Source organism: Gopherus evgoodei, unplaced genomic scaffold, assembly GCF_007399415.2.
Source record: "Gopherus evgoodei ecotype Sinaloan lineage unplaced genomic scaffold, rGopEvg1_v1.p scaffold_43_arrow_ctg1, whole genome shotgun sequence".
Lineage (NCBI taxonomy): Eukaryota > Metazoa > Chordata > Testudines > Testudinidae > Gopherus > Gopherus evgoodei.
This window is the reverse complement of record NW_022060064.1, coordinates 402,334-428,405: the sequence shown is the minus strand read 5'-3', so window position 1 is coordinate 428,405 and position 26,072 is coordinate 402,334. Positions and strand designations below refer to the sequence as shown.

At 54.2% G+C, this 26,072-nt stretch overlaps 1 protein-coding gene across 1 annotated transcript in view; it reads right to left on the bottom strand.

The window, feature by feature from the left end:
* GUCY2D (guanylate cyclase 2D, retinal) overlaps positions 1 to 21,802 on the bottom strand; it is a 53,386-nt gene extending 31,584 nt beyond the window's left edge. Inside the window, exon 1 of the mRNA XM_030546276.1 lies at positions 21,571 to 21,802. The gene's annotated coding sequence lies outside the window, so the exon portion shown is untranslated. The remainder of the gene's footprint in view (positions 1 to 21,570) is intronic.
* Positions 21,803 to 26,072: the final 4,270 nt, after the last annotated feature.

Sequence of the window (26,072 nt, the reverse complement as noted above, 5' to 3'; positions counted from 1 at the left end):
GTACTGGTGTTAGGGGTGATCCAGCCATCCCCCAGGCCCTGGGACTCGCCTGTGGGGGCCAGACCCCAAGTAAGATGAGTCAATCAGACCCGGTGGGCGCTATGGACAAGTGGTGGGGGGGGGGAGAATCTCACATGGGGCTACTGGCACATGACTTTGGACCCAGTTGCAGGGTTGAAATCTGCTCCCAAGGGCCTGAGTTCCTGGTTCTACCTTTTGGCCTCAAAGGGGCGCCTGCCACCACCACCCCCCCCAGTGCCGGAGGATCAGTGACTGAGGGTGGTGGAGGACTGTGCCTGGTTATCTTCATGATAGCTGTGTCTTCAGCCCGGCCTGGGAGAACTGTGTGTCCCAATGAAGAGGGGCTGGGAAGCCTCCAGGATGCAGGATGGGATGATAGAGGCCGGCATCCTGGTGAGACGAGGGTGGCAGAGATGTCGAACCTGGGCCACACGGTGGAAAGCGGCTGCCTAAAGACAGAGGGAGCCAAGGTGAAGGCAACCAGAGATCGGCCCATTCCTCAACATAAGACACGGGTCTCTAATGGGACGGCTGGGTACCACTGAAGGTTTGTTCCCCACTTTCGCTCCCATTACCAAGATTGGGAAGTTGGTGGGGCACGCCAGACGAGGTGGCCTGGCCCGAGCTGAGCCAGCGGGATGCTCTGTACCCTGAAGAAGACTCTCACCCGGCAACCCCAGACTTGGACAAACCCCTGGGTGAGGTGCTGACACAGGCCAATGCAAAGGGGGAAAGACACCCCAAGAAGCTGCTCCTCCAGGAGCAGAACGACGCGGCCACAGAAAAGGAATGCCTGGCCCTGGGATGGGCTCTTAAAAAGCTGCACCCGGATCTGTCTGGGCGGCGCTTTGTGGTGTACACTCACCCCTGACCCCTCGCCCTTCCGTGGCTGCACCAGATGAAAGAGGCCAATGCCAAACTCCTATGGTGGAGTCTGATCTGCCAGGATGATCGCGTGGGAGTGGTCTGTGTTAAGGAGTGGAGATGTTATAGCTGATGCGTTGTCCCGGATATGCGGGGGCCTGAATATCCCCGGGTCACTAGCTGGAGTGACCCTGCTCAGTTGGGGAGAGAGATGTGAGGAAGTGGGGGATTTGTGTAGCGTTTTACATGAATAGTGTGTGCGTGCCTCAGTTTCCCCGTGTGCTGCATGTTTAACAAGGTGGTGGGAGAGGGTTTGTTGGTGCAGAGGACCAGGTGTGACCTCGCCTAGCAGCCGGGATCCCCGGAGAATGGCCTGGAGATGGGGAACCCTGGCGACTGGTGACTAAGAGGCCCTCCCCAGTTTGGCAGTCAGACGGTTCTGGCCAGCGGGAGGACAAAGGGCTGAGGAGAGAGGACCCCGGTGACCTGATGATCTGGTTCCAGCCAAAGGGGAACAAAGGATGGAAAAGAGAGGGCCCAGTGACCTGTTTCCCTGGAGAGAAGACAATGGACAGAGGTGGCTTGGGGCTGGTGATATCAGATGCCCAGCTGGGAAGCAGGGGGCTCTGAGCTGGAGAGGGGGAGCAGGCAGAGCCTACCTGGGTGCAGGGGGGCTGGGATGGGTTGAGGGAGGCCAGGCCTGAGGCCCAGAGAGTTTCCTATGCTGTGTTCGAATGCTCAATAAACCCTCCAGTTTTACACTGGCTGAGAATCGCTCCAAGCTAGAGAACAGGGCAGGGGATGGGGGGGCATTATTCTCTCTGGGCGTGAAGGCCCCGGGGGTCCAGAGCGAGGGGACTCCCTTAGGGGGCCCACGGCAAGAGACAGACGTGCTAAGGCTCGGAGAGGTGCGGCTCCAGAAGGTGGAGGGGCCTGACCCCAAGAGAGAGCGGACCCCCGAGAAGGGCTGTCACACTGAAGGGGGTTCCCCCCACGGACCGCAGGGGGCCAAGAGTGGGCACGACCTGTGAGTCCATGACAGGGGGATGGATGGACAGAGAAATAGGAGTGAGGGGCATGGACGGACAGAGAAGAGAGAGGGACGGGGACGGATGGACAGACGGAGAAAGGAGAGTGATGGGGATAGATGGACAGACAGAGAAAGGTGAGTGAGGAGGATGGATGGACGGACAGAGAAAAGGGAGTGGGGGGGATGGACAGACAGATAGAGAAAAGGGAGGGGGAATGAACAGATGGATGGAGAAAGGTGAGTGGGGGGATGGATGGATGGATGGATGGAGAAAGGAGAGTGTGGGGGATGGATGGATGGATGGAGAAAGGAGAGTGTGGGGGATGGATGGATGGATGGAGAAAGGAGAGTGTGGGGGATGGACAGATGGAGAAAGGAGAGAGAAGGGGATGAACAGATGGAGAAAGGAGAGAGAGGGGGATGGACAGATGGAGAGAGGAGAGAGAGGGGGATGAACAGACAGAGAGGGGGATGGATGAATGGAGAGAGGGGAGTGACAGGGAGGAGGGTACAGGGAAGGCCTCCTGATTCATCCTGAGAAAGCAGGGCAATCAGCTAGTTATCTTAGGCGCATGTCCATGAACACAAGAAGCCTTCAAAACAAGCAGGAAGAATTGGACGTCCCGGCACAGTCAAGGAACTCTGATGTGACTGGAATAACAGACTTGGTGGGGTAACTCACACGACTGGCGCGCTGTCACGGATGGGTATGAACTGTTCAGGAAGGACGGGCGGGGGAGAAAAGGTGGAGGAGTTGCACTGTATGATTGCTCAGAGCTGCAGCGTGAAACTGGAGAAACACCTGGTGAGAGTCTTTGGGTTCAGTTTAGAGGCGAGAGCAACAAGGGTGATGTCGTGGCGGGCGTCTGCTATAGACCGCCTGACCAGGAGGAGGAGGAGGACCAGGCTTTCTTCAGACAACCAACTGAAGTTTCCAGGTCACAGGCCCTGGTTTTCACAGGGGACTTCAATCCCCCTGACATCTGCCAGGAGAGCAATGCAGCAGTGCACAGACAATCCAGGAAGTTTTTGGAGAGTCCTGCTGCAGCTACTCTACTTCTCTCACTCCCCCTGCCCCCCCACTTCCCTGCCAGGGAGGGTTTAAAAAGGACTCCAGCAACTGGGGCCAGCTGAAGCTAATTAGTTCCCTGGTAACCCCTGTTCCAGCTGAACCGTATTTCTCCATGGCTATCTCCCCTCTATGGATAGGGAGAGGCCTTTTAACCCTTCTGGGACTAATTACTACCCACCTCCTGGTAGCTAATTGTCCTGAGTTTGCCACAGGAGGTAATGGATCACCTCCTATTCGACCTGCTTCTCGGTAATGATTTTTTCCGTGTAACTCAGGTTAAAATATTTGCCTGCAGCAGAAGGGTGTATTATGCCGGGACCCCTGAGGGAAAGGGTCAGGTCTCAGGAACTGCTGAGAGAATGGGAGTCTCCTTGATTCTTCTGCAGCAGGGCGAAGCCACGTGCTTCCAGATGGGAGGGTGGTTGAGACCAGCTCCTGCACGGCAGCTGGAGACACCACCACATCAGGAAGGGATGGGGTGGGATGCCTGCCAGGGAGACAACTGTCCAGGTTATTAGCTGCCAACAGGTCACAGCTGAACCAGAGGCAAAATCGACTCTAGGGAGCAGAGAGAAACGTGTCCAAGTGGAGAGTCCAGAGAAGGGTGATGGGATCTCAGAAACCACTGAGGTGGGTGAGGATTCCTGTGACTCTAACACAGGGAAGCAGGGTGCTTCCACTTATCGGAGGGGCTGAGACTGCCTCCTTTGCAGCAGAAGGCAACATGCCCTCAGGCACGGGGGCAGGAGTGATTAAGGAAACTTTCCCAGTTAGCTGGCAGAGCGTTGCAGATAAACAAGGGATAGAGCCCTTTCTAGGGAGCTCAGAGAAACCTGTCTTTGGAGAGGGCCCAGAGGAGGAGACTGGGGAAGGAATAGCGGGGATATAGGGATGTCTCCTCGCTGGGTATTTGGGAGAGGATGCCCAGGACAGAACGGCTGAGTCAGCATCTTTGCACTCAGCCTGTGACCCAGGTTTTGAGAGGGAACTGCGTGGCCGACCTCCTGGAGGGAAGCAGTCACACAGCTGACTTCTTGGGGACAGAAAAAGGGGTGGCGGAGGGTGCCCCGATCCAGGTCCCGGTTTTCCAGGATACTATTTCTGAAAAGTTTTTGGAAAGTAACTGTGTCTCTTTTTCACCAAGATGCAGCTCCAACGCCTGGGACAGCAGAGGAGTTGAGACCAAGAAATTGCCAAGTGGTAGCTTGTGAGAACAGAAATGGCCCAACTGACAGAGAAGGGGGTGAGACCCAGGGAGCAGTTATGGGAAAGCTGCTGGGAAAAGGTGCATCTGATCGAAGGCTAAAGACACCCGGCCCACAGAGCACAGATCATAGTCCGCTAGGAAAAGGGGGCAAGGAAGGACTCAGTGCTGGGAGGGGGAAACAACGGGTAACCCCAAAAAAGGAGCTGGATTTTCTGCACATGTACAGTCCTGGGGTTGGGAGACCGCTCCCCCAAGGACCAGCCAATGTGCAGGATCCCCCTGAACCCCTATCTTGCCAGACCCTGAGGCATCAAAATGCCAGAAACATGATTAAATTAAGAGCCCACACAGACGGGAACACTGGAGGGAAGGAAAAGCCAGTGATTGATTACACCCATCTGTGATACCAACGTTGGTATTAATGTTAAGTTGTGGGTATAAGAATTTTGACAGGGATGTTAAACCTTATGATAATGCTACTCTTCAATTAATACCTGTAAACAGACTTGAAGCTTACCACAGCGGAGAAACCACAACAAACCTGGTTTGCTGGGCGAGGGGGAAACTGAGGCACGCTGTCTCATGGCCTTAATGGCTGGATGCCAAGAGAACTATAACACAAACTGCCTTCGAGCTAGTCAGTGACTAACCCTCTTGCAGTGAACTAAGGGGGCAGGTGTGACACTCTGTTGCTCACTGGAACACTGCACCCCTGTGTACATTGATTGTGTGGTATCCAGTGCAAAGTCTGTCACGTCACGTGTCTCCGGAAGGCTCATGATGCACTCAGCACTGTTGTTATAGTGATGTTATAAGTTGCAATTTCATATATATAGTTACGAGGCTGAAAATGTGTCCTCGTGGCTTAAAACAGGCCCAGACAAAACTCTCCCAGAACAGAGGAGCAGTTCACACCTCACCAGGGCAGGTATGGGACAAACCCAGCCCAGCCTCACAGGAACAAAGGACGCTGGCCTAGTCAGTAACAACGGATCTGTTGGACTCCGAGTGAATCACTCCGCTTCCCTGGGTCAGTTTGGCACTACAATGAGGTGATGCTCACCTGATCCTGAAGCAGGGGACAAAGCCATGAGAGGGAAGAAAGAACATGATAAAAGGGAGAGACGTTTACCATGCTCTTCCTCTCTCTTCCACCTACATCTACAGACACCACCATGAAGCAACCGAAGCGCTGATCAAAGGGGACAGCCTGGCTGAAGGGCAACCAGCCAGCCTGCGGTGAGAAGCATCTAAGTTTTTAAGGACACTGAAAGCGTTAAGATCAGCTTAGAATGCATTTTGCTCGTATTTCATTTGACCAAATCTGACTTCTTGTGCTTTGACTTATAATCACTTAAAATCTGTCTTTGCAGTTAATAAATCTGTTTGTTAATTCTACCTGAAGCAGTGCGTTTCGTTTAAAGCATGTCAGAGACTCCCCTCGGGATAACAAGCCTGGTACCTATCAATTTCTTTGTTAAACTGATGAACTCGTATAAACTTGCGGCGTCCAGCGGGCATAACTGGCCACTGCAAGAGAGAGGTTCCCAGGGTTGTGTCTGTGACCGGAGATATTGGCTAGTGTCAGTCGGTTACACAATCCAAGGAGCAGCTTACATGCCAGATGCTGTGCATGAACAGCCCAGGAGTGGGGGTTCTCACAGCAGAGCAGGGTGAGCCTGGCTCCCAGAGTCAAGGATTGCAGAGGCCTAGCAGATCAGCAGTCCCGATAACACAGAAGGGAACATCACAGGGGGGAAGGACGGACTGAGAAAGGGGAGTGAGAGGGACGGACAGAGAAAGGGGAGTGAGGGGGATTGTTATCTAGCAGCTCTGTGTTCTTGAGGAACCAGGGTGCAGTACCCAGCCTGTCTGACTCATCAAAGACCTTCCCCAACCCCACCCCAGCCTCTGTTTGAACCAAAACCGATCAGAAGAAAGATTTACAAAACACAACGAAAAGGTGGCGGGAGACACACCCAACCCCCTCCGGAAAAGGGTGACAGGAGTAAGGCCACTCCCCTGGCCTCATTTCCATCGAAGATAGGACAAGGAGGCATCTCCATTAGCCAGAGATTCCAAGGCAAGAACTGCACTGAACTCTGGGACCAGAAAAGCAGGGAAGCACTGCATGATGGGAGATCTCTGCTCCAGATATTAATGAACCCACCGGCACACACCCAGCTCAGACCAATTCCAGTAATGAATCCTTGATTGGTATCCAAAATACTGAAGCTGCCTAACTGCATTGTGTGCTCCCTCGAAGGAACATCGTCCACAGCCAGGAATGATCGGCTCTTTGGTATACTCCCTTGAGCCAACAGTTTATCCATAAACAAATCTAGTGTTCTCCCTTGAACCGTTGTTGTTTCTCTACAAAAACCCCAATCCACGCTCAAGTAAGAGTTCTGATGCCTGAATCCAAAAACTGCATCAGTTCTGTTGGGACTTCCATCGTCTCCTGACTGATCGTGCTGGGGGCTCTGTCTGTCTCCAGCACCCCAGACCCTCAGCTACCACCACCACCTGTGGCCCCCGATCGATTCAAGCTTCATGGAGTGGTGAAAACCCAGCTCTCGCTCTCTCTCGGTAACGCCTCCTGACCCTGACTTGTGTGATTCTCATAGACTCGTAGATTCTAGGGTCAGAAGGGAACATTGTGATCATCTAGTCCCACCGCTTGCACAAAGCAGGCCACAGAACCCTACCCATCCACTTCTATAACAAACCCCTAACCTATGCCTGAGTTATTGAAGTCTTCAAATTGTGGTTTGAAGACCTCACGCTGCAGAGAATCCACCAGCAAGTGACCCATGCCCCATGCTGCAGAGGAAGGTGAAAAACCTCCAGGGCCTCTGCCAATCTGCCCCGGAGGAAAATTCCTTCCTGACCTCAAATATGGCGATCAGCTAAATCCTGAGCATGTGGGCAAGACTCACCAGCCAGCACTCAGGAAAGAATTCTCTGCAGTAACTCAGATCCCATCCCATCCAACATCCCATCACCGACCACGGCATACTTATCTGCTGATAATCAAAGATCAATTGCCAAAATTAGGTTATCCCATCATACCATCCCTTCCACAAACTTATCAAGCTTAATCTTAAATCCAGATATATCTTTTGCCCCCACTACTCCCCTTGGATCATTGGTAGTTTTCTAACCTTGACTTTTATAATCAAGTTTAAGTTAGATTTAATATTATAACCCTCTGGTTGTTACCCAGCAATAAATAAATTTCATGATTAAGCTGGTTGCTTCTCTCTCGCTTTTTCCCCTGCGGAGGTGTTTTTTGGTTTCCTCATTCGCTCTGCAGCAACGCTCCTCCTACCTAAGCAGCACTCAAAAGTCGGGTGGAGTTTGCTCATTGAGTGGGTCTCTACCATAGCGTGAAAGAGGAGATAGGGATGTGCTGAACTGGGGACACATGAGGGTGGCAGCTTCGAAGTGCTCCTTGACCCGGCCTGCTCAAGCATGCGCTATTCCGGTGCGGTGCCCATAGCACAGGAAGGTGAGAGCTTGGAGGTGCTATTCGACCCAACCTACAGAGTCCAGGAACATATAAGGGATCAGCTTGGAAGCGCTGATTAACCCGGTCCTTTCTGTTAATGCGTGTGGGTGTCCATCTGGTTCTGGGGCTCGAAGAACCCACCCCTGGGGAACCTCGGTTCTGCAGGATAGCTCCATTGGGAGTGGGCATGCAGAAGGGAAAAGTAGAAATCCTTATAAAAACACGTGAACAAGCTGCGCATTGATAGACTTACAGAACCACCCCCCCCCACCAGCATCAAAGGCTCGTTCACCTGCACATCTACCAATGTGATATATGCCATCATGTGCCAGCAATGCCCCTCTGCCATGGACGTTAGCCAAACCAGACAGTCTCTACGCAAAAGAATAAATGGACACAAATCAGAAGTCAAGAATTATAACATTCAAAGACCAGTCGGAGAACACTTCAGCCTTGCTGGTCACTCGATTACAGACCTAAAAGTCACAATACTCCAACAAAAAAAAAATGTCAAAACCAGACTCCAACGAGCAACTGCAAAATTGGAATTAATTTGCAAACTGGATACCATTAAATTAGGCTTGAATAAAAACTGGGAGTGGCTGGGTCATTACACAAAGTAAAAACTATTTCCCCATGCTAATTTTTTCCTCTTACTGTAACTCACACCTTCTTGCCATCTGTTGGAAATGGGCCATCCTGATTATCACTACAAAAGTTTTTTTTTTCTCCTGCTGATAATAGCTCACCTTAGTTGATGAATCTCATTATACTTGGCATGGCAACATCCATTTTTTCATGCTCTCTGTGTGTATATATCTTCCTACTGTATTTTCCACTGCAGGCATCTGATGAAGCGGATTTTAGTCCACGAAAGCTTATGCCCAAATAAATTTGTTAGTCTCTAAGGTGCCATAACTACTCCTCATTCTTTTTCCTAATAAATTAGCATACCTCAAAGTAAGGGGCGAAGCTGGTAATAAATTGGTGGAGAACGCGGGCAGCATGTGACCCTAATCATGTGGTACTTGTTGAGTAGTTGCTGCGGAGTGGGGAAACAGGGGCACAGACCTGAGCAAACTGTCTCTTCCTTTTTCAGACTAAGGTCCTTTAGAGAGGTCTCGGAATATTTGGTAACATTCTGTAACTTTTAAATTAGGAACCATGCTGAGAACAACAGTAGGACCCTGCCATAAGGAGCTAAAGAGTCGTTCTTTAAAAGTAAAGATTTTAGAGCAATACTGTGGCTGCGTGAAAGGGCTTTTGGTGCGGATCATCAGTGAGATAAGGGAAGTAGAGATGGCTGGGGAAAAAACCTTGACAGCTCACTTGAGACAGGAGAAAACCAATAGGTTAGCGAGATGGGTAATGAAGTAGGGGAAATGCCCCTGGAAAAGCGGGTGCTTTAAGAGTGACAATCCCCTGATTGAAGCGAGTCTGAACTTTGAACAATATTGTACAACTTTTAAGGCATGGGGTAGGATGCAGCTGCTGCATGGCCATTATTTTATGCATGTCCGGACATGGCTGAAATGGTAAAGGGAAGGCAGGAACTGGAGCTGGAGAAAAAGCAGTTACAATGGCGTTTGAACAAATGTGAGGCCGATGGGCGTGAATTATTAGCAGAAAAGCTTCAAATGGTGACTGAACTTAGAAATATGCAAGAGGAGAGAGACAAGGCCAGCAGGGATGCAGAACGGTATAGGAAAGAGTGAACAAAAAAATTGTTAGAAGAAGCAAGAGCAGCAACTCGCTTCCTTGTGGATGAGAATAAGGCAGCAGCAGGCCATCAGAAGTGCCAGGCAGAGATTAGTAAATTGCGTGCCCAATTTAGCGCCCATAAGGGGGTGGCAGCGGCTGTACGGTTGAGAGAGGATTGCGATCTGGAGGCCCCTGGGAAACAGAGATACCCCCTGATGCTGACCCCAAAAACCCATTCAACCCTGATTTGCCACACAGGCATAACCTTGCCCGTTTCCACAAGGGAGGTTAAACACAGTTTCAGGAGCCAATCTTCCCACAACGGAGCTGGTTATGGATGTAGTAAGGTGGTCTTCTAGTCAGCCCAAGGCTATTGCCGAGAGACTGGGGCCACTAAGCCATTACCCAGCCTTTGCATGGCCGGCCCGTGTTTGGCATGCTAACGGCATGGGCTTAACCCAACTGGCTCAGTCATGCACTTCTCCTTGTGCTGCAGATGCTCTGGAGCTCTTGGGAGGGAGCGGACAGCCGCTGCACCCCGGGAATGGATGAGAAGTGCCCTCAAAATATTCCTGCCCACTTCTTCCCTCAGGAATCTACAGATAATGGAAGAGCAGAAACCAGGCGAGGGCCCCGAACCTTACCTACCTCGAAAAAAGACGCTGGTAGCTCTCTCTGGTTCATTGCTCCAGCCAGAAGAGAATGGGATTATCACTTCCCATTAATCGAGGACCCGAATGGACTGAATTCTCAGACAAAAATGACCCTGGGGGCTGTGGTTATAGAACATCTAACCTGGAATGAACTAGCTACAAAACCCCAATAAGCAGGGGATTTGCCGCAAGAGGCAGGCATCTTAAAAAGATAAATCGGCAAAAAAACTACCTCAGAGCCCGTACAGGCTATCACATCTGTGAATGATGGTCCTCACCCTGCCAGTCACTCTCCCAATTATAACCCCCCTCCTTCCCACAACCTTGGGCAGCGTCGACCCAAGGAGAGTCTGAGGAAGGAGCTGGTGAATTTAGGGGAGGATATGGGAAAAGATGATCGCCAGCCCCTCAGCATCCTGGTTAATGCTTTGTCTCAGGTCACGCAGAGGACAGAGTTAATGCAAAGAAGTCCCCCCCTCGGCCGACTGCCCCGGTACGGAGTGCGTCCCCCATGCCCACTCCCTGTCGAAACCAGATCCCTGCCCCCTCTGCCGAGTGGAGGCTCTCGAGGGAGTCGACCGAGCAGTAAGAGTGCCCGGTCCCCATGGGCCCCCCCAGCTGATTGCAAGACTTCGGTGCGACGTATGGGGGAGACCCATTGTGAGGGCTATAGGGATATTTGCCCAATTGCGCGTGGACAGCGGAGCATCAGTAAACATTCAAAGCCCCTGACGGCTCTCCGGTTTATCAAGGAAAGAACTGCGGACACCTGGGTGACCCAAGGACATCAGAAAAAATCACTCAGAAGACGCAAACTGGGACAACAGAGCTGATGCCTTATCCAAAGCTGCTGCTCCTGGTTACCACACTAGAGATGCAGGCCAAGTAGAACAAACAGAGGCGGTAACTATCTGGGGAAAAACTTTGGGCAAAGGAACAGATCCCTTGGGCTTAAAATACAGAAATCTGGTCCTTAGGCAGGACAGAGAATGATCCCACAGGAAACGACAGGATTGAGCAGGTTGGAGATGTCTGGTAGGCAGTGGATGCAGGTGGGCAAAGGCCCTGGATAGTCTCCAGCCAGGTATAGGGGGGACCTGATTCAGTTTGTGCATGAACAAGGGCATAGAGGAAACCAGGATACTTTAAATAGGGTTAAATATACAGGGTGGGGGCCACGCATGAAAGCGGATATAGATCCGTGGTGTGATAATTGTCTGCAGTGCGCCATGGTTAATGCTGAGCGCTAGGTTTGAAAAAATGGATTGAGGCACCAAAGAATAGAGGGTCTCTGGTCCCAGATTCAGATAGATTACAAAGGCCCTTTACCCACTACCAGTAGAGGGAATAAATATGGCCTGGTAAGATAGATTCCTTCTCCAAATAGGTGGAAACCACCCCTACTAAAACCAACATGGCCTAGGTCACTGCTACGCAGCTCTTTAACGTGGTTTTCTCAAGGATGGGAATTCCCAGAGCCATTGATTCAGATTTGGGATCCTATTTTGGGGGAGATGTTATGCAAAGAGCTAGGTACGGCTTTTGGCTTTAAGCCCCGTCCCCAGGAAGCTGGACACCTGGAGTCCTCTGGCCAAGTTGAATGAACCAATTGCTCGCTAAAGGAGGCTTTGAAACAACAAGTAAGAACTCAAGGAAGGATGGGAAGCTACCAATTATCTTAATGGCTTGAAGGTTGATCCAGGCTACACTCCCTTTGAAGCTCCAAATGGCCCACTCAAGGATTGAACTCACAACCCTAGATTTAGCAGGCCAATGTGCAAACCAGTGAGCTATCCCTCCTCAAGAAAGCCAAATGCCCATGCCTGGAAGTTGGTGGTCGGGACTGGAACTGCCCACCACCTGGGAAGGGAAGGTGCGAATGGGTACAAACCTTAGTGGAGACGACAGTTGCGTTACACAAGCAAGTGAGTACACAATTAGGCAAGGTACAGCAAAACACGGAGGAAAAAAACAGGCTGGGAAAAACCTCCTTTCATATGAGAATTAGGCCAAGCAGTGATTCCCGGAAGGTTTTCAGCGGAGAAGCACTCGGACGCACACCTGGGATGGCCCCTGCTTCATTGTGAATCAGGCCAGCCCCCGGGTTTATCAGGTAGAAATCCTGAATGGAAACAATGGGAAACCCTGGTGGAAATGGTTTCATTCCTCACAGCTCAACGAGTGGAAGGGTAAAACATCTGACCCTCAAGGAGGAATATAACTGTTTCTCCCATCCTGCCAGCCACCTTTCTTGGCTAGCAAGAAGGAATGGCTTGAGGTCATTGGAAACTATGCGTTGAGTGGGTTTGTCGGTGCCAAACCCACTGTGAAGTCAGGAACGGCCAGAGAGTGTGGGAGTTTGTTCTTTCTTCTCTGCCCCCTCACAGGAACACATGCCATGACATCCCATGGTTGTCCCAGCCCCTCGCTGTTCAGAAATGTCTGGAGTCTGATGGTGTCCCGGCTCTCTGCTGAACCTGTGATCCTTCTGAATCCCTGGAGGCGCATGCCAGCTGGAGCCCAGGAAGTAAAACTGCTGGGCCACACGCATGGATTCTACGGGCATGGGAGCAACCCCCTGGCCCTGCAGCGTCGCTACCAGTTCTACGCTGTCGGCAACTCCTCGGGTCGCCCCTGGGAAAGCATTGCCAATTGCACGTACAGTGCCACCGGGGAGTCACTCACGTTTTGTTATGAAACTAAGACCACCCCAAACTCCGCCCCATTCTTCTGCAAGCCGGTGTGGTCTCGAAAGGGACGTACACCGTCAAACACAACCCGTGACAGCCTCCCAGGTGGTGGAAGGTGCAGGATAGTCCTGGTTTCCTCCGCTGTTTGGGGAGCTGTGATGGGTTCAGTCACAGAGCCAGCCTTCGGACTGTCATCTGATGTGCTGGAATAACCTTTTAGCCCATTTTCCCTGCCAGCTTGGGACTCCAGAACCCTGCCTTGTTGAGCCAGACACACGAGCCTGCTGCAACACAGAAGCAGGTCTGGTCTACACCCCCAAGACTGAAGACTTTAACCAAAAACTGCTCAGCAGTTCACCTATCTCCAGCACCCAGACCCCAATGGGATCCAAACCCCAAATAAATCTGTTTTACTCTGTATAAAGCTTGTGCAGGGTAAACTCGTAAATTGTGTGCCCTCTATAATACTGATAGATGCACAGCTGCTTGCTTCCCCAGGTATTAATCCCTTACTGTGGGTTCATTAATAAACAAAAGTGATTTTATTAAGCATAAAATGTAGGATTTAAGTGGTTTCAAGTACTAACAGAACAAAAGTAAGTTACCCAGCAAAATAAAGCAAAAACACGGAAGTCTATGCCTAATACATTAAGAAACTGAATACAGGTAAAATCTCACGCTCAGAGATGGCCCAATATGCTTCTTTCATAGACTAGACTCTTTCCTAGTCTGGGCCCAATTTTTTCCCTTGGTACAGTCCTTGTTAGTTCCAGCAGGCAACAGTCAGCAGTGAACGAGCTGAGCGGCGAACAGCGGAGGCTAACAGAGGGAGTTTGCCTGCGAGTTTGCCTGGGGGGAGCCCACTGAGGCTTTTATCTTGCGGGCTTCTCTGAGTAGTTGCTGCAACAGCTGAGGAAGTTCTTAGAAGGAAGGAAATATGGAAGGTGAGCGTTCAGCTGTTGTGATCTGCACAGGATGTGCCAGGTTTGCCTTTCTTCCACAGGACAGAAGCGACTTTGGCCGTACAAAGTGCAAACTGCTCTCCATATTGGAAGAGAAGGTTCGAGGTCTGGAGAAACAAGTATCGACCCTGTGTAGCATAAGAGAAAATGAAGATTTCCTGGACAGCCGTCAGGATATGCTTCTATGGGCACAACATTCTGAAGAATCAGAGCAAGCTGCACAGCGGGAACAGGACGGTGAAGATATTTGGCAGCATGTGACCTCCAGAAGAAGAAAGAGGAGCGTCCATGTACCAGCAATGGAGATATAGGTGAGCAACGTTTTCATGTTCTCTCCACAGATACTAATGCGGAGAGCGGAGTAGATGGTACATCTGAGAGAAGGGAGCAGAAGGAGACTCCACCGATTGGAAGGCACGAGATGCACTGTCCTGGGATGGGGGTTCCACGACCACCGCTCCCAAGAGAAGGAAGTAGGTGGTGGTGGTTGGGGACTCCCTTCTCAGGGGGACTGAATCATCTATCTGCCGCCCCAACCGAGAAAACCGAGAGGTCTGCTGCTTACCAGGAGCTAGGATTCACGATATGACGGAGAGACTGCTGAAATTCATCAAGCTCTCAGATTGCTACCCCTTCCTGCTTCTCCACGTGGGCACCAATGATACTGCCAAGGATGACCTTGAGCAGATCACTGCAGACTACGTGGCTCTGGGAAGAAGGATAAAGGAATTTGAGGTGCAAGTGGTGTTCTCGTCCATCCTCCCTGTGCAGGGAAAAGGCCTGGGTAGGGAGCATCGAATTGTGGAAGTCAATGAATGGCTACGCAGGTGGTGTCAGAGAGAAGGCTTTGGATTCTTCGACCATGGGATGGCGTTCCATGAAGGAGGAATGCTAGGCGGAAACGGTCTCCACCTAACGAAGGGGTGGAGCCGTCTTCACAAGCAGGCTGGCTAACCTAGTGAGGAGGGCTTTGAACTAGGTTCACCGGGGGAAGGAGACCAAAGCCCTGAGGTAAGTGGGGAAATGGGATACCGGGAGGAAGCACGAGCAGGAGAGTGCAAGAGGGGAGGACTTCTGTCTCAGACTGAGAAAGCAGGACAATCAGCGCGTTATCTTAAGTGCCTAGACACAAACGCAAGAAGCCTGGGAAACAAGCAGGGAGAACTGGAAGTCCTAGCACAGTCAAAGAACTATGATGTGATTGGAATAACACAGACTTGGTGAGATAACTCACATGACTGGAGTCCGGTCATGGATGGATATAAACTGTTCAGGAAGGACAGGTGGGAGAGAAAAGGTGGAGGAGTTGCACTGTATGATTGCTCAGAGCTCCAGAATGAAACTGGAGAAAAACCTGTTGAGTGTCTTCGGGTTCAGTTTAGAGGCGACAGCAACACATTACAAACACAGGCCATCACACCTGGTGGGAGACTTTGCTTGGGTGGAGCCCCAAGTGCACCAGGGTCTTTTAAATATCCTGCTTCACCCCACTGTGGACGGACGGAGAAAGGGGAGTCGGGGGACGGGCGGACAGAGAAAGGGGGATGGATGGATGGATGGGCGGGCAGAGAAAGGGGCATGGGAGGGAGGAATGGATGGAGAAAGGACAGCTGGACGGCTACACGGTGATGGATGGGGATAGACGGGACCTACTGGGGCACGGCTCACGCTGTTCTGACACCCACAGCCTCCCGCGTCACCCCCACCCCAGCTCCTTCTATCTGACCCCTGCTCACAGCTGGGCCTGTGCAGAACCAGCCCCTGGGGTGCTCCCTGCCACAGGCGGAGAGGAGAGCCCCCTTCCAAGCCCCACCGCCCCGTTCAGCTGCCGTGCCCATCCCCAGCTGGGGGCAGCACCGAGCACAGGCCCCCTCACTCCCCCAGGGTGCCCCATGGCAGGGTCCTGTAGGTTGAGGGGGCTGCCCAGAATTACCCTGGAGCACATAGGGGCTGGGCTCCCCCTACTCTGCAGTGGGGCAATGGGGGGCACCCCCAGAGGTAAAGGGAGAGAGATTGCAACTGTGGAGTCCACATGCACCTGCCCAGTGTGCACACCCCCTATAGAGCCATTGGGGGCCCCCACACACACCCCCTATGGAGCCAGCAGGGGGTCCCCCACACATACCCTATAGAGCCCAGGGGCCCAAATGTACCTCCTATAGAGCTGGGGGGGCCACACATGTACTCCATTAAAGCCAAGGGGCCCCCATACTCCCTATAGATCCAGGGTCCCCCATGCACCCCTAAATAGGTAGGGCCCCCCACCTCTACAGAGCCAGAGGCCCAACACACACACCCCTATAGAGCCAGAAGGGGCCCCCCCCACACCCTTATAGAGCCAAGGCCCCTCACGCACACAGAGCCGGGGGTGTGCACACCTCCACTATGGATCCAGGGAACACACAAACTCCCCTCTAGCACCAGCAAACAGACAGATGCCTGCACACGCCCTTATAGAGCCAGGAGACACACACTGTACATCAAGCTATTCATAAGCCGAGCGGGAGGAGACGGTCTCAACCCACCAAGAAAAAGTGTCCTACACGAAAGCAGCTCAGCGTAACTCAGTGGTTCCCAGGCTGGGGGTTCGTGAACCCCTGGGGATTCATGAAATGTTACAGGGGGTTCTCGGGAAAAAAATCCCTAATGGTGGACAGAGCTGTCCCTAGGGACCCCAGGCAGCATGGGGCCGGCAGCCTGCAGCCTCTGGACTTCCAAGAGCGAAGCAGATCAAAGCAAGCATCTCTATCCCACTCAGGAGATTTAAACTTCAGGGACTTATATGAAACGGAAAGAGAGGTGGGTATTTTTCGCTGTTTTTAAAATGAAATAAGCAGCTAGTCTTGTCTTTAAAATGATTATGAAGAACAAGTTTAAGCTTTGTTGTAACGTGCCTTGTTTGCCTGGACTGCTCAAGACCCGAATGCCTGTGTGGGAGGAACTCTTTGAGTTGGCTTCTTAAATACCTTCCTGCTGTTTCACATCTGTTACTCCTTGATGAAACCTAGGAGCCTTGTCTTATAAACAGGCTTATTCGAAGTGATACAAGCTACGACAGTGAGATCTTGGAAGAGTTTTCATAATATAATAAAAATACCGTAATGATAAATAATCCTCATAAATAATGTGTAATAAGCATGTCATAAAAACAAATTTGATAGTTCTAAGATCACTGCTTTTATAATTTATACTCAAGTAAAGGAGAAAACCCCTGGAAATGTTCATTTTTAGGAGGGGGTTCGTGAGACTTGCCATTTTAGTGAAAGGGGTTCCTGGGTTGTTAAAAGTTTGGAAACCATGGGTGTAACTACATCTAAGAACACAGAATGCAGGCCAGACCTCCAGGCTGGGGAGCAGGGACTCGGGAAAAGATTCAGGGGCTGGTGGCAGAGAATTGGCTGAACACAAGCTCCCGGCGCAACGCTGCAGCCCAAAGAGCTAACGCGACCCCGGGGCGTATAAAATGGGGGAATCTGGAGTAGGAGCAGCGAGGTGATTTTACATCTGGATTTGGCCCTGGTGCGGCAGCCGCTGGGATCCTGTGTCCGGTTCTGGTGGCCCCAATTCAAGCTGGCCCCAATTCAATGCAGAGAGGATCAACGAAGAGCCACGAGAATGATTCACGGGTTAGAAAACCGGCCTTATTCATGATAAACTCCAGGAGTTCCAGCTAGTTAGCTGAGAGACTTTTGCAGGGTGACTAGACCCCACTTTGTGGGGGACAAATATTTAATCTAGCCAAGAAAGGTGGGTAGATCACGACCCAACAGCTAGAAGATGAAGCTAGACATATTCAGACAGGAAATAAGGTGGAAATTTTTAACCGTGATAGAGTAATTAACTACGGGGGAGAATTTGCCAAGGGTCACCGCGGATTCTCCGTGATTGGCAATTGTTTTGAATCCAGATTGGCTGTTGTTTCTAGACGATCCGATAATTCCCAGAGCAGAAGGCCGTTCTCCGGCCTGGCCTTGAAGTCAATGAGCGACGGGTCTCTCCTCTGCCAACGAAGCCAAGTATCCGATTGACCAGAGTGTTGCTAAGCTGCCGAGATGTCTGACTCAAGTGTCTTGGGTTAACCACGGGCCTTGCGCTCAACGGGACGGCGTTTCTCCATTGGGGGTGGGATGCGACCACTTCTGAATGCCACCCCCAACCTGTTCAAAAATTTCAGGGACTACTCCAGGCATCCCTGGGCAGAATTAATGTTGATCAATGGAAAGCAGCACACACTGGAAAACATAATCCCAACTATATGTATAAATTAGCTGTTACCACTCAAGAAAGAGATCTTGGAGTCATTGTGGATAGTTCATTGAAAATATCCGCTCAAGGCGCAGTGACAGTCAAAAAAGCCAACAGAGCATTGGGAATCAGTAAGAAAGGGATAGATAATAAGACAGAAAATATCCTATTGCCTCTATATAAATCCATGGTACACCCATATCTTGAATACTGCATGCAAATGTGGTTGCCCCATCTTAAAAAAAGAGATATTGGAATTGGAAAAGGTTCAGAAAAGGGCAACAAAAATGATTCGGGGTCTGGAACGGCTTCCGTATGAGGAGAGGTTAATAAGACTGGGACTTTTCAGCTTGGAAAAGAGGCGACTAAGGGGGGATATGAGAGAGATTTATAAAATCATGACGTGTTTAAGTAGATAAGGAAGTGTTACTTACTCCTTCTCATAACAGAAGAACTAGGGGTCACCCAATGAAATGAATAGGCAGCAGGTTTAAAACAAACCAAAGGACGTATTTCTTCACACAACGCTCAGTTAACCTGTGGAACTCCTCGCCAGAGGATGCTGTGAAGGCCAAGGCTATAACAAGGGGTCAAAAAAAACCTAGATAAGTTCATGGAGGATGGGTCCATCAATGGCTATTAGCCAGGATGGGCAGGGAGCATGTCCCCTGCCTCTGTTTGCCAAAGGCTGGGAGTGGGCAGCAGCGGATGGAGCACTTGGCGACTGCCTGTTCTGTTCATTACCGCTGGGACACCTGGCATTGGCCACTGTCAGCAGACAGGACACTGGGCGAGACGGACCTTTGGTCTGACCCAATGTGGCCGTTCTTATGTTCTTAATCCTACTCCTTTGGGGGGGAAATTGAAAGGGGGAAGGGTGGGAAAACAGGGGACACACCAAGCCGCTGGCATCCAGTTAGGGCCACCCCAGCTTCCAGCATCTCTACAGTTGTCTACGGCTCAAAGCACCGGTCAATGGCCGCCGTTAACACCTCCCACCACCAATTCACCCTCCAAGCTTGGCTCCACCCGGCCTTCCCGAATGACTCTTCTCCCAGAGAGGAGCCCAAGCCCCCATCAATCTGGCTCAAAGGGCGGGTGCCCCCAGCGACGCCGAGGCTGAGCTTTGGCGGACGGGTGATATTTATGCAGCGAAAAGAAATGCTCAGGCTACCCCGGGGGTCGAGACAAGACAGATACTCAGAACCCAACAGCGACTGCCTGATGCGTCGCTATCTATTGGGCATTCGGGGCACGGGACCCGGCAGCCACGGTAGGGCTGAACACATCACCGCATAGTTTTTGTGAAGCACAGGAAGTCCTGCCTCAGAAGGCCAGACTGACAGCTTCCCTCATAGCCCCCGGATTGATCCCAGCCCCCTCTCTGAACCCAGGCGGAGTGCCCCAGCCCAGAGCACCCAGGCCCCAGCCGTGACAGGAGGTTGCAAGGACTCCCTCGGCTTTACGCAAGGGGAGAAAGCAAAATCTCAACCCAAGCGAAACGGAAACCGAACGTTGCGACAGTGCAGATTGCATGGAAACATATCCCGGCTGAAACTGCGGACAGCACAGACACCGCTGCTCATAGCTCCTGGCACGACACCCGGGCCAAACGATTCACACAACAGACCCACCAGCAAGACCAAAAGACACCTCCAGAGCTGACGAGGCACCGTGGCCTCCTGCCGCAAAGCGGCCAAAAGATCACCCCCACTCAAAGGACTGTGAGGTGTATGATCCGCTGGGAAATAGATCAAAGGGATCAGGCCAGGGTGGCACCTCACACTTATGAGCCAGGGAGCCTAATTTCAGTCCCAGGGAAATTCGTATAACGCTAGTAAAGAGCAGAATGATCAGACGCAGAAATGAACACGATTTGTTGGGGGGAGTGTCAAAGGGAAAATCACGCCTCGCCAATCTACTAGAATTCTTTGAAAAAAATAATCTACCCAGTTCCAGTTCACAGGGTTAGAGACTGGTACCACACTGGCCCTGGGGACGGACACACACACACACACTGCAGCCTACACCCCGTGCAGGGGACCATCCCTCCTTCCCCTGGCACAAAACCCCCACAGTGCTCCGGTACCAACTGGCTGATGCTCCCCCCCACACAAACACACACACACCGTTGCTCTGAAAGCCAATGGGAGCGTGGGATACACATGGGGCATCTCTGATCTGGGACCCATGGCTAGCACATCCTCCCCCCCTCCCCAAAGGCCAGAGCAATGCAGGCTTGTGGGGTACAACTCATATTAAGGGGACCAGCGCCCCCAGAGACCCCACAATAACACACCCACACACACAGCCCCAGTGCCTCCAGAGACCCTACAATAACAGCCTCAGCACCCCCAGAGACCCCACAATAACACACCCACACACATAGCCCCAACGCCCCTAGACACCCACAATAACACACCCACACACACAGCCCCAACGCCCCTAGACACCCACAATAACACATCCACACACACAGCCCCAGTGCCTCCAGAGACCCTACAATAACAGCCTCAGAGACCCCACAATAACACACCCACACACATAGCCCCAACGCCCCTAGACACCCACAATAACACACCCGCACACACAGCCCCAGTGCCTCCAGAGACCCCACAATAACACAGCCACACACGAAGCCCCAGTGCCCCGAGACCCTACAATAACAGCCCGAGTTCCCCCAGAGACCCTACAATAACACACCCGCACACGAAGCCCCAGTGCCTCCAGAGATCCTACAATAACAGCCCCAGCGCCCCCAGGGACCCTACAATAACAGCCCCCATACATCCGCCACCCCACCCTTCCCTCCAGCCCAGACCGGGGCAGGCCCCCAGCTCTCTCCACCGGGGTGGGCTGGCTGTGTTAATTGGCTTTAGCGTTTAACCCTGCACTCCCCAGGCCGCACTTTCCCCCCCTCCCCAGGACACGGCAGAGCCGCTTATCGAGACGGACAGGTGTGAGTCGGCCTAATCCCCCTGCACACCACCAGCAGCCAGCTCCCTCCACCCACTGGCAGAGCAGGATCGGCCCCTGCCCTCTATTCCCCCCCGGCAGCTCTGCGCCCTCCCCCCACTGAGTCCCCTGTCTCCTGGCCCCAAGTCCCTTCTCCGCTCCCCCCCACGCCGGGGAGTTAGCCTGTTCCCTCCCCAGGGTGTGTTGGGGGGGCTCTCTGCCCAGGCAGGTACCAAGAGCACTCGACAGGTACAAGGAGCAGGGACACCCCCTCTCCCCAAAAAAACCCAAAACTTATTTTCTACTGGGGAAAACTGGCAAAACCAGTGAACAACCAGAATTCACATAGCATGTCAATGAAAAGGACCCAGGAGTCCTGGCTCACAGCTCCCTAACCACCAGACCCCACTCCCCTTTCAAAGTTGGGGAGAGAACCCAGGCGTCCTGGCTCCCAGCCCCCGCTGCTCTAACCCACCAGTCCCCACTCCCCTCCCAGAGCCAGGGAGAGAACCCAGGAGTCCTGGCTCCCAGCCCCTTGCTCTAACCCCACTAGCCCCCACTCCCCTTTCAGAGCCAGGGAGAGAACCCAGGAGTCCTGGCTCCCAGCCCCACCTCGCTCCAACCCAACACCCCCCCGAGTCCTTGCCCCAATCCCTTACCTGGCTCTGTGGTCCGGGCGACCCACGGACACTGTCTAAAATATTCCAGGCCCCAGATGGGGCTGTGGGGGGGGGGGAAAATCCCAAAAAAGGAGGTGTGTGAAGAAATAGCAGTTGGGGGGAACAGAAATCCCAGTCCAATCCTAGGGGGCAGTGCTGGTCCTTGGGAGGTGCCCAGGGTAAAGGGGGTGCCCATGCAGCAGAGCTCCAGGTCCTGCAGGGCTGGCCTCTGGCCGTGGGGCCCCCCTGCGCTGGCTGGGCCCCCCAAGAGCGGCAGGTCGGCGTGGTGTGCGTGGACAGGGCTGTCAGCACCTGGGGATGGGGCTGGAGGTGCGGGGGGGTTAACACCCATAATCCTCACCCTGTGTCTTTGCTGAGCTAATCAGCTTATGGGGCCTGGGGGTGTGGGGAGCTGGGACAGGCGGCGGGGGGGCAGGAGCATGGGGGTGGCCAGTTCCTAGCCAAGCCAGGCAGATGGTGCCAGGGGAGCGGCGCGAGTAGACAGGGGTGCCTGGGGGGGTGGATGGGGTGCTGGGGAGGAGATGGTGACTAATGGGTTGCAGGAGGGAGATGGGGCACTGAGGGTATGTGGGGGTGCCCACGTCTGTGGGGGTGAGATGGGGCAATGGGGGCTGTAGGCGGGAATGGGGGGTGCCAGGCGCAGTGGGGCTGAGATGAGGGTGCCCGGGAAGATGGGGGATCAGCGGAGGCACACACAGAGGGTGCTGGCGGGGAGCCGTGGAGCCAGCTGGGTTTGCAGGTTGTGGGGGACGTGGGGCTGCGCGCACTGGGCAGGTTGGGTGTGGAGCTGTGTCTGGGGAGACCAGGTTGTGTGTTGGTGTGTGTTAGAGCAAGCTGTGTATGGGGGGGTGAAGAGCAGGTGGGAGGGGTGTAGAGGTTGTGTGGTATGTGCGTAGAGGTTGTGTGTGGAGGGGTGTAGAGGGTGTGCGTTGGGATTTGTGTGTGGAGGGCGTGTGTGTTGGGATTTCTGCATGGAGGTGGTATGTTGGGATTTATATGGAAGGTGTGTCTTTACATTATGTGTAGAGATTGTGTGCTGGAATTTGTATGTAGTGTGTGCGCGCACACACATAGAGGCTGTGTGTTGGGATCTGTGTGTGGAGATTGTTTGTTGGAATGTGTGTGTGTTGGGATGTGTAGGGTGGTATCTGTGGAGGATGTGTGTGTAGATTATTTGTAGAGGTTTTGTGTTGGAATTTGTATGTGGAGACTGTGTGTGTGTTGGGATTTGTGCAGAGGTTGCGTGTGTGTGTCTGTGGAGAATGTACGGTGTAGGGTGTGTGCAGGGATTTGTGCATGGAGGTTGTGTGTGTTGGGGTGTATGTATAGGTTGAGGTTGTATGGGTGTGGGTGTGTAGAGGCTGTGTGTTGGGATGTGTGTGTGGAGGTTGTGTGTTGGGGGGTGTGTTGTGTGGTGTGGGTGGGTGTTGTGCGTGTATGGAGGTTGTGTGTTGGGATGTGTGTAGGTTATGTATTGGGGTGTGTGTGTTGTGGGGTGTGTATGCAAGTTTTGTGTTGGGGTATCTGTGTAGAAGTTGTGTGTTGGGGGGTTTAGACGTTGTGTGTTGGGATCTGTGTGGAGGCTGTGTGTTGGGGGTGTTGTGCGGTGTGGGTGTGGTGTGTGTAGAAGTTGTGTGGAAAGGCTGAGGGGTCAGTAGGAGCGCACGTGTTACAGTGTGTAGAGGACAAGTGTCCATGCCCACGTCAGGGGGAAGGGAGGGAGGGTGTGTGTCCAGGGTCCCGGTGTGGGAGCTCGGGGGCGTTGCAAGAGGGAGGGTGCACGTGCTTGTGGAGTTCTGCACGGAGGGAGCGCAATGGGTTGTGTACCGGTGCTGGGGGGTCTGTGTGTGGTTGTGGGGGGCTGGGCGGGTGCAGTGTGGGCACAGTGCGGGCACCTGTTCTACGGGAAGACAAGCAGGGATGGGGGGTTGGCATGTATGGGACAGGTTGGGGGGGGTTGCGGTCTGTGCATTGGGTTGCGAAGAAGTATATGACAGCTGGTGTGAGGTGGGGGGGTTGTGTGTTTGGGGGGGTGTGAGGGAGGGAGAGGGGTATCTCCATGGATTGGCTGTTCCCTTCCACCCCCATTGGCAGGGAAAGGGGGCACAGGGGAAAGTGGGGGGCACGTCGACCACAGCTGGCTGAGAGGGAGCTCGGAGGACCCCGGGTGCGGGCTGAGCAGTCCCAGGGAGGAGCCCCTGGCGCTAGCCCCACTCCCGGCAATGAGGCAAGGCAGGCGCACGCTCCCACGGGGCGAGGGTGCCTGGGTGAGTGAGGGGTAGGGGGTCCTGTGGGGCAGAGGGGATGCGGAGGGAGCAGAGCCTGTGGGGCAGGAGAGTGGGACTCAGAACCGAGGAGCAGAGACTGGTAGAGGAGGCTGGGGAGCGGAAGGGGAGTGACTGGCACTGGCCACCCCCCTCCACCAAGGGGATAACGCCCTACTACTGCCGGTTGACGGAGCAACGATTCATTTTAATCCGGCTCAGTGTAAACACGGCCATTCAGGGGCAAAGAAAGTGGATCAGATTTCGGGGGGGAGGGCGGGGAGTGTCTCCGTCCTGGGAAGCTGGGACCCTGAAATCGGCCTTGCTGGCGGCTAACCAGACGAACGTGCCGACGCGACCCAGAGGCTAGGCGCTGAAGACGACTCCCCGCCGGAAAGACACCGGCGTTTTCACCGGCGAGAGGCGTTAATTGGGACGCCATCGGGGACGGGGGTTCGACTACATGTGCTCCGGGAACGATTGGGGGGTCACATGGGACGGGTCGGACGGTTGCCAAGGTCCCATGTCCGGCCTTGGACATCCGCACCGGGATAAAAGAAACCGTTTTTTTAGCCCCGGGAGATGGAGCCATTGACCCAGGCTGGCCGCGGGTCTTTTCCCCCTGTGTGGACGTGCCCAAGGGGGCCGGATCCCGGCCTGGCCCCTCTCATGAGTTCCCAGAATTTGGGCATCACTCTCCCCCGGTGGGCACCAAACGTATCCTCTGCGCTTTCCGGGTGCCCGCCGGGACAGAGGAGGGAGAAATCCCGGAGCTGCGTCTCCGGCGCAGGATTCGCCTCGGGGGGCTGCGCGTTAGAGGAGATGGGCACGTCGCGCCGAGCGGCTCGTCGAGCGAGCACCGGACACCGATTGGGGAGGCGGGTCCCACGGGGGAAGGGACCACAGCACGGGATGGCGGGCAGAAAGCCGGTTCCAAGGCACCAGCGTGGGGGGGGTGGGGGGCACCGCAGGGTTGTGTAAGCCGCGTTCGCACAAAAGCAGATTAGAGCTAATCATAGCGGCCTGATCGCCCTGCGCTGCCAGGGGGAGGGGCAGGGGGGCAGCAGATGGCAGTGCCCAGCCTGGGGGAGGAAAGCCCTCCCCATGGCAAACCCAGCTCTGCCAATCACCGCACAGGCTACGCTACTCTGGGCAGGCAGGAGGCGGGACGCCGGGGTAGATGGGCCCGTTGGGCTGAGCCGGGCAGCAGGGAGGAGGCAGGACGCCGGGGTAGATGGGCCCGTGGGGCTGATGCAGAGCAGCAGGGAGGAGGCGGGATGCCAGGGTAGATGGGCCCGTGGGGCTGATGCAGAGCAGCAGGGAGGAGGTGGGACACCGGGATAGATGGCCCCTTGGGGCTGAGTCGGGCAGCAGGGAGGAGGCGGGACGCCGGGGTAGATGGGCCCGTGGGGCTGAGCCGGGCAGCAGGGAGGAGGCAGGACGCCGGGGTAGATGGGCCCGTGGGGCTGAGCCAGGCAGCAGGGAGGAGGCGGGACGCCGGGGTAGATGGGCCCGTGGGGCTGATGCAGAGCAGCAGGGAGGAGGTGGGACACCGGGATAGATGGCCCCTTGGGGCTGAGTCGGGCAGCAGGGAGGAGGCGGGACGCCGGGGTAGATGGGCCCGTGGGGCTGATGCAGAGCAGCAGGGAGGAGGCGGGACGCTGGGGTAGATGGGCCCCTTGGGGCTGAGTCGGGCAGAAGGGAGGAGGCAGGACGCCGGGGTAGATGGGCCCGTGGGGCTGATGCAGAGCAGAAGGGAGGAGGCGGGACGCCGGGGTAGATGGGCCCGTGGGGCTGATGCAGAGCAGCAGGGAGGAGGCGGGACATTGGGGTAGATGGGCCCGTGGGGCTGATGCAGAGCAGCAGGGAGGAGGCAGGACGCCGGGGTAGATGGGCCCGTGGAGCTGAGCCGGGCAGAAGGGAGGAGGCGGGACGCCGGGGTAGATGGGCCCGTGGGGCTGAGCCGGGCAGCAGGGAGGTGGCGGGACGCCGGGGCAATGGGCCCGTGGGGCTGATGCAGAGCAGCAGGGAGGAGGCAGGATGCCAGGGTAGATGGGCCCGTGGGGCTGATACAGAGCAGCAGGGAGGAGGCGGGACATTGGGGTACATGGGCCCGTGGGGCTGATGCAGAGCAGCAGGGAGGAGGCGGGACGCCGGGGTAGATGGGCCTGTGGGGCTGAGCCGGGCAGCAGGGAGGAGGCGGGACATTGGGGTAGA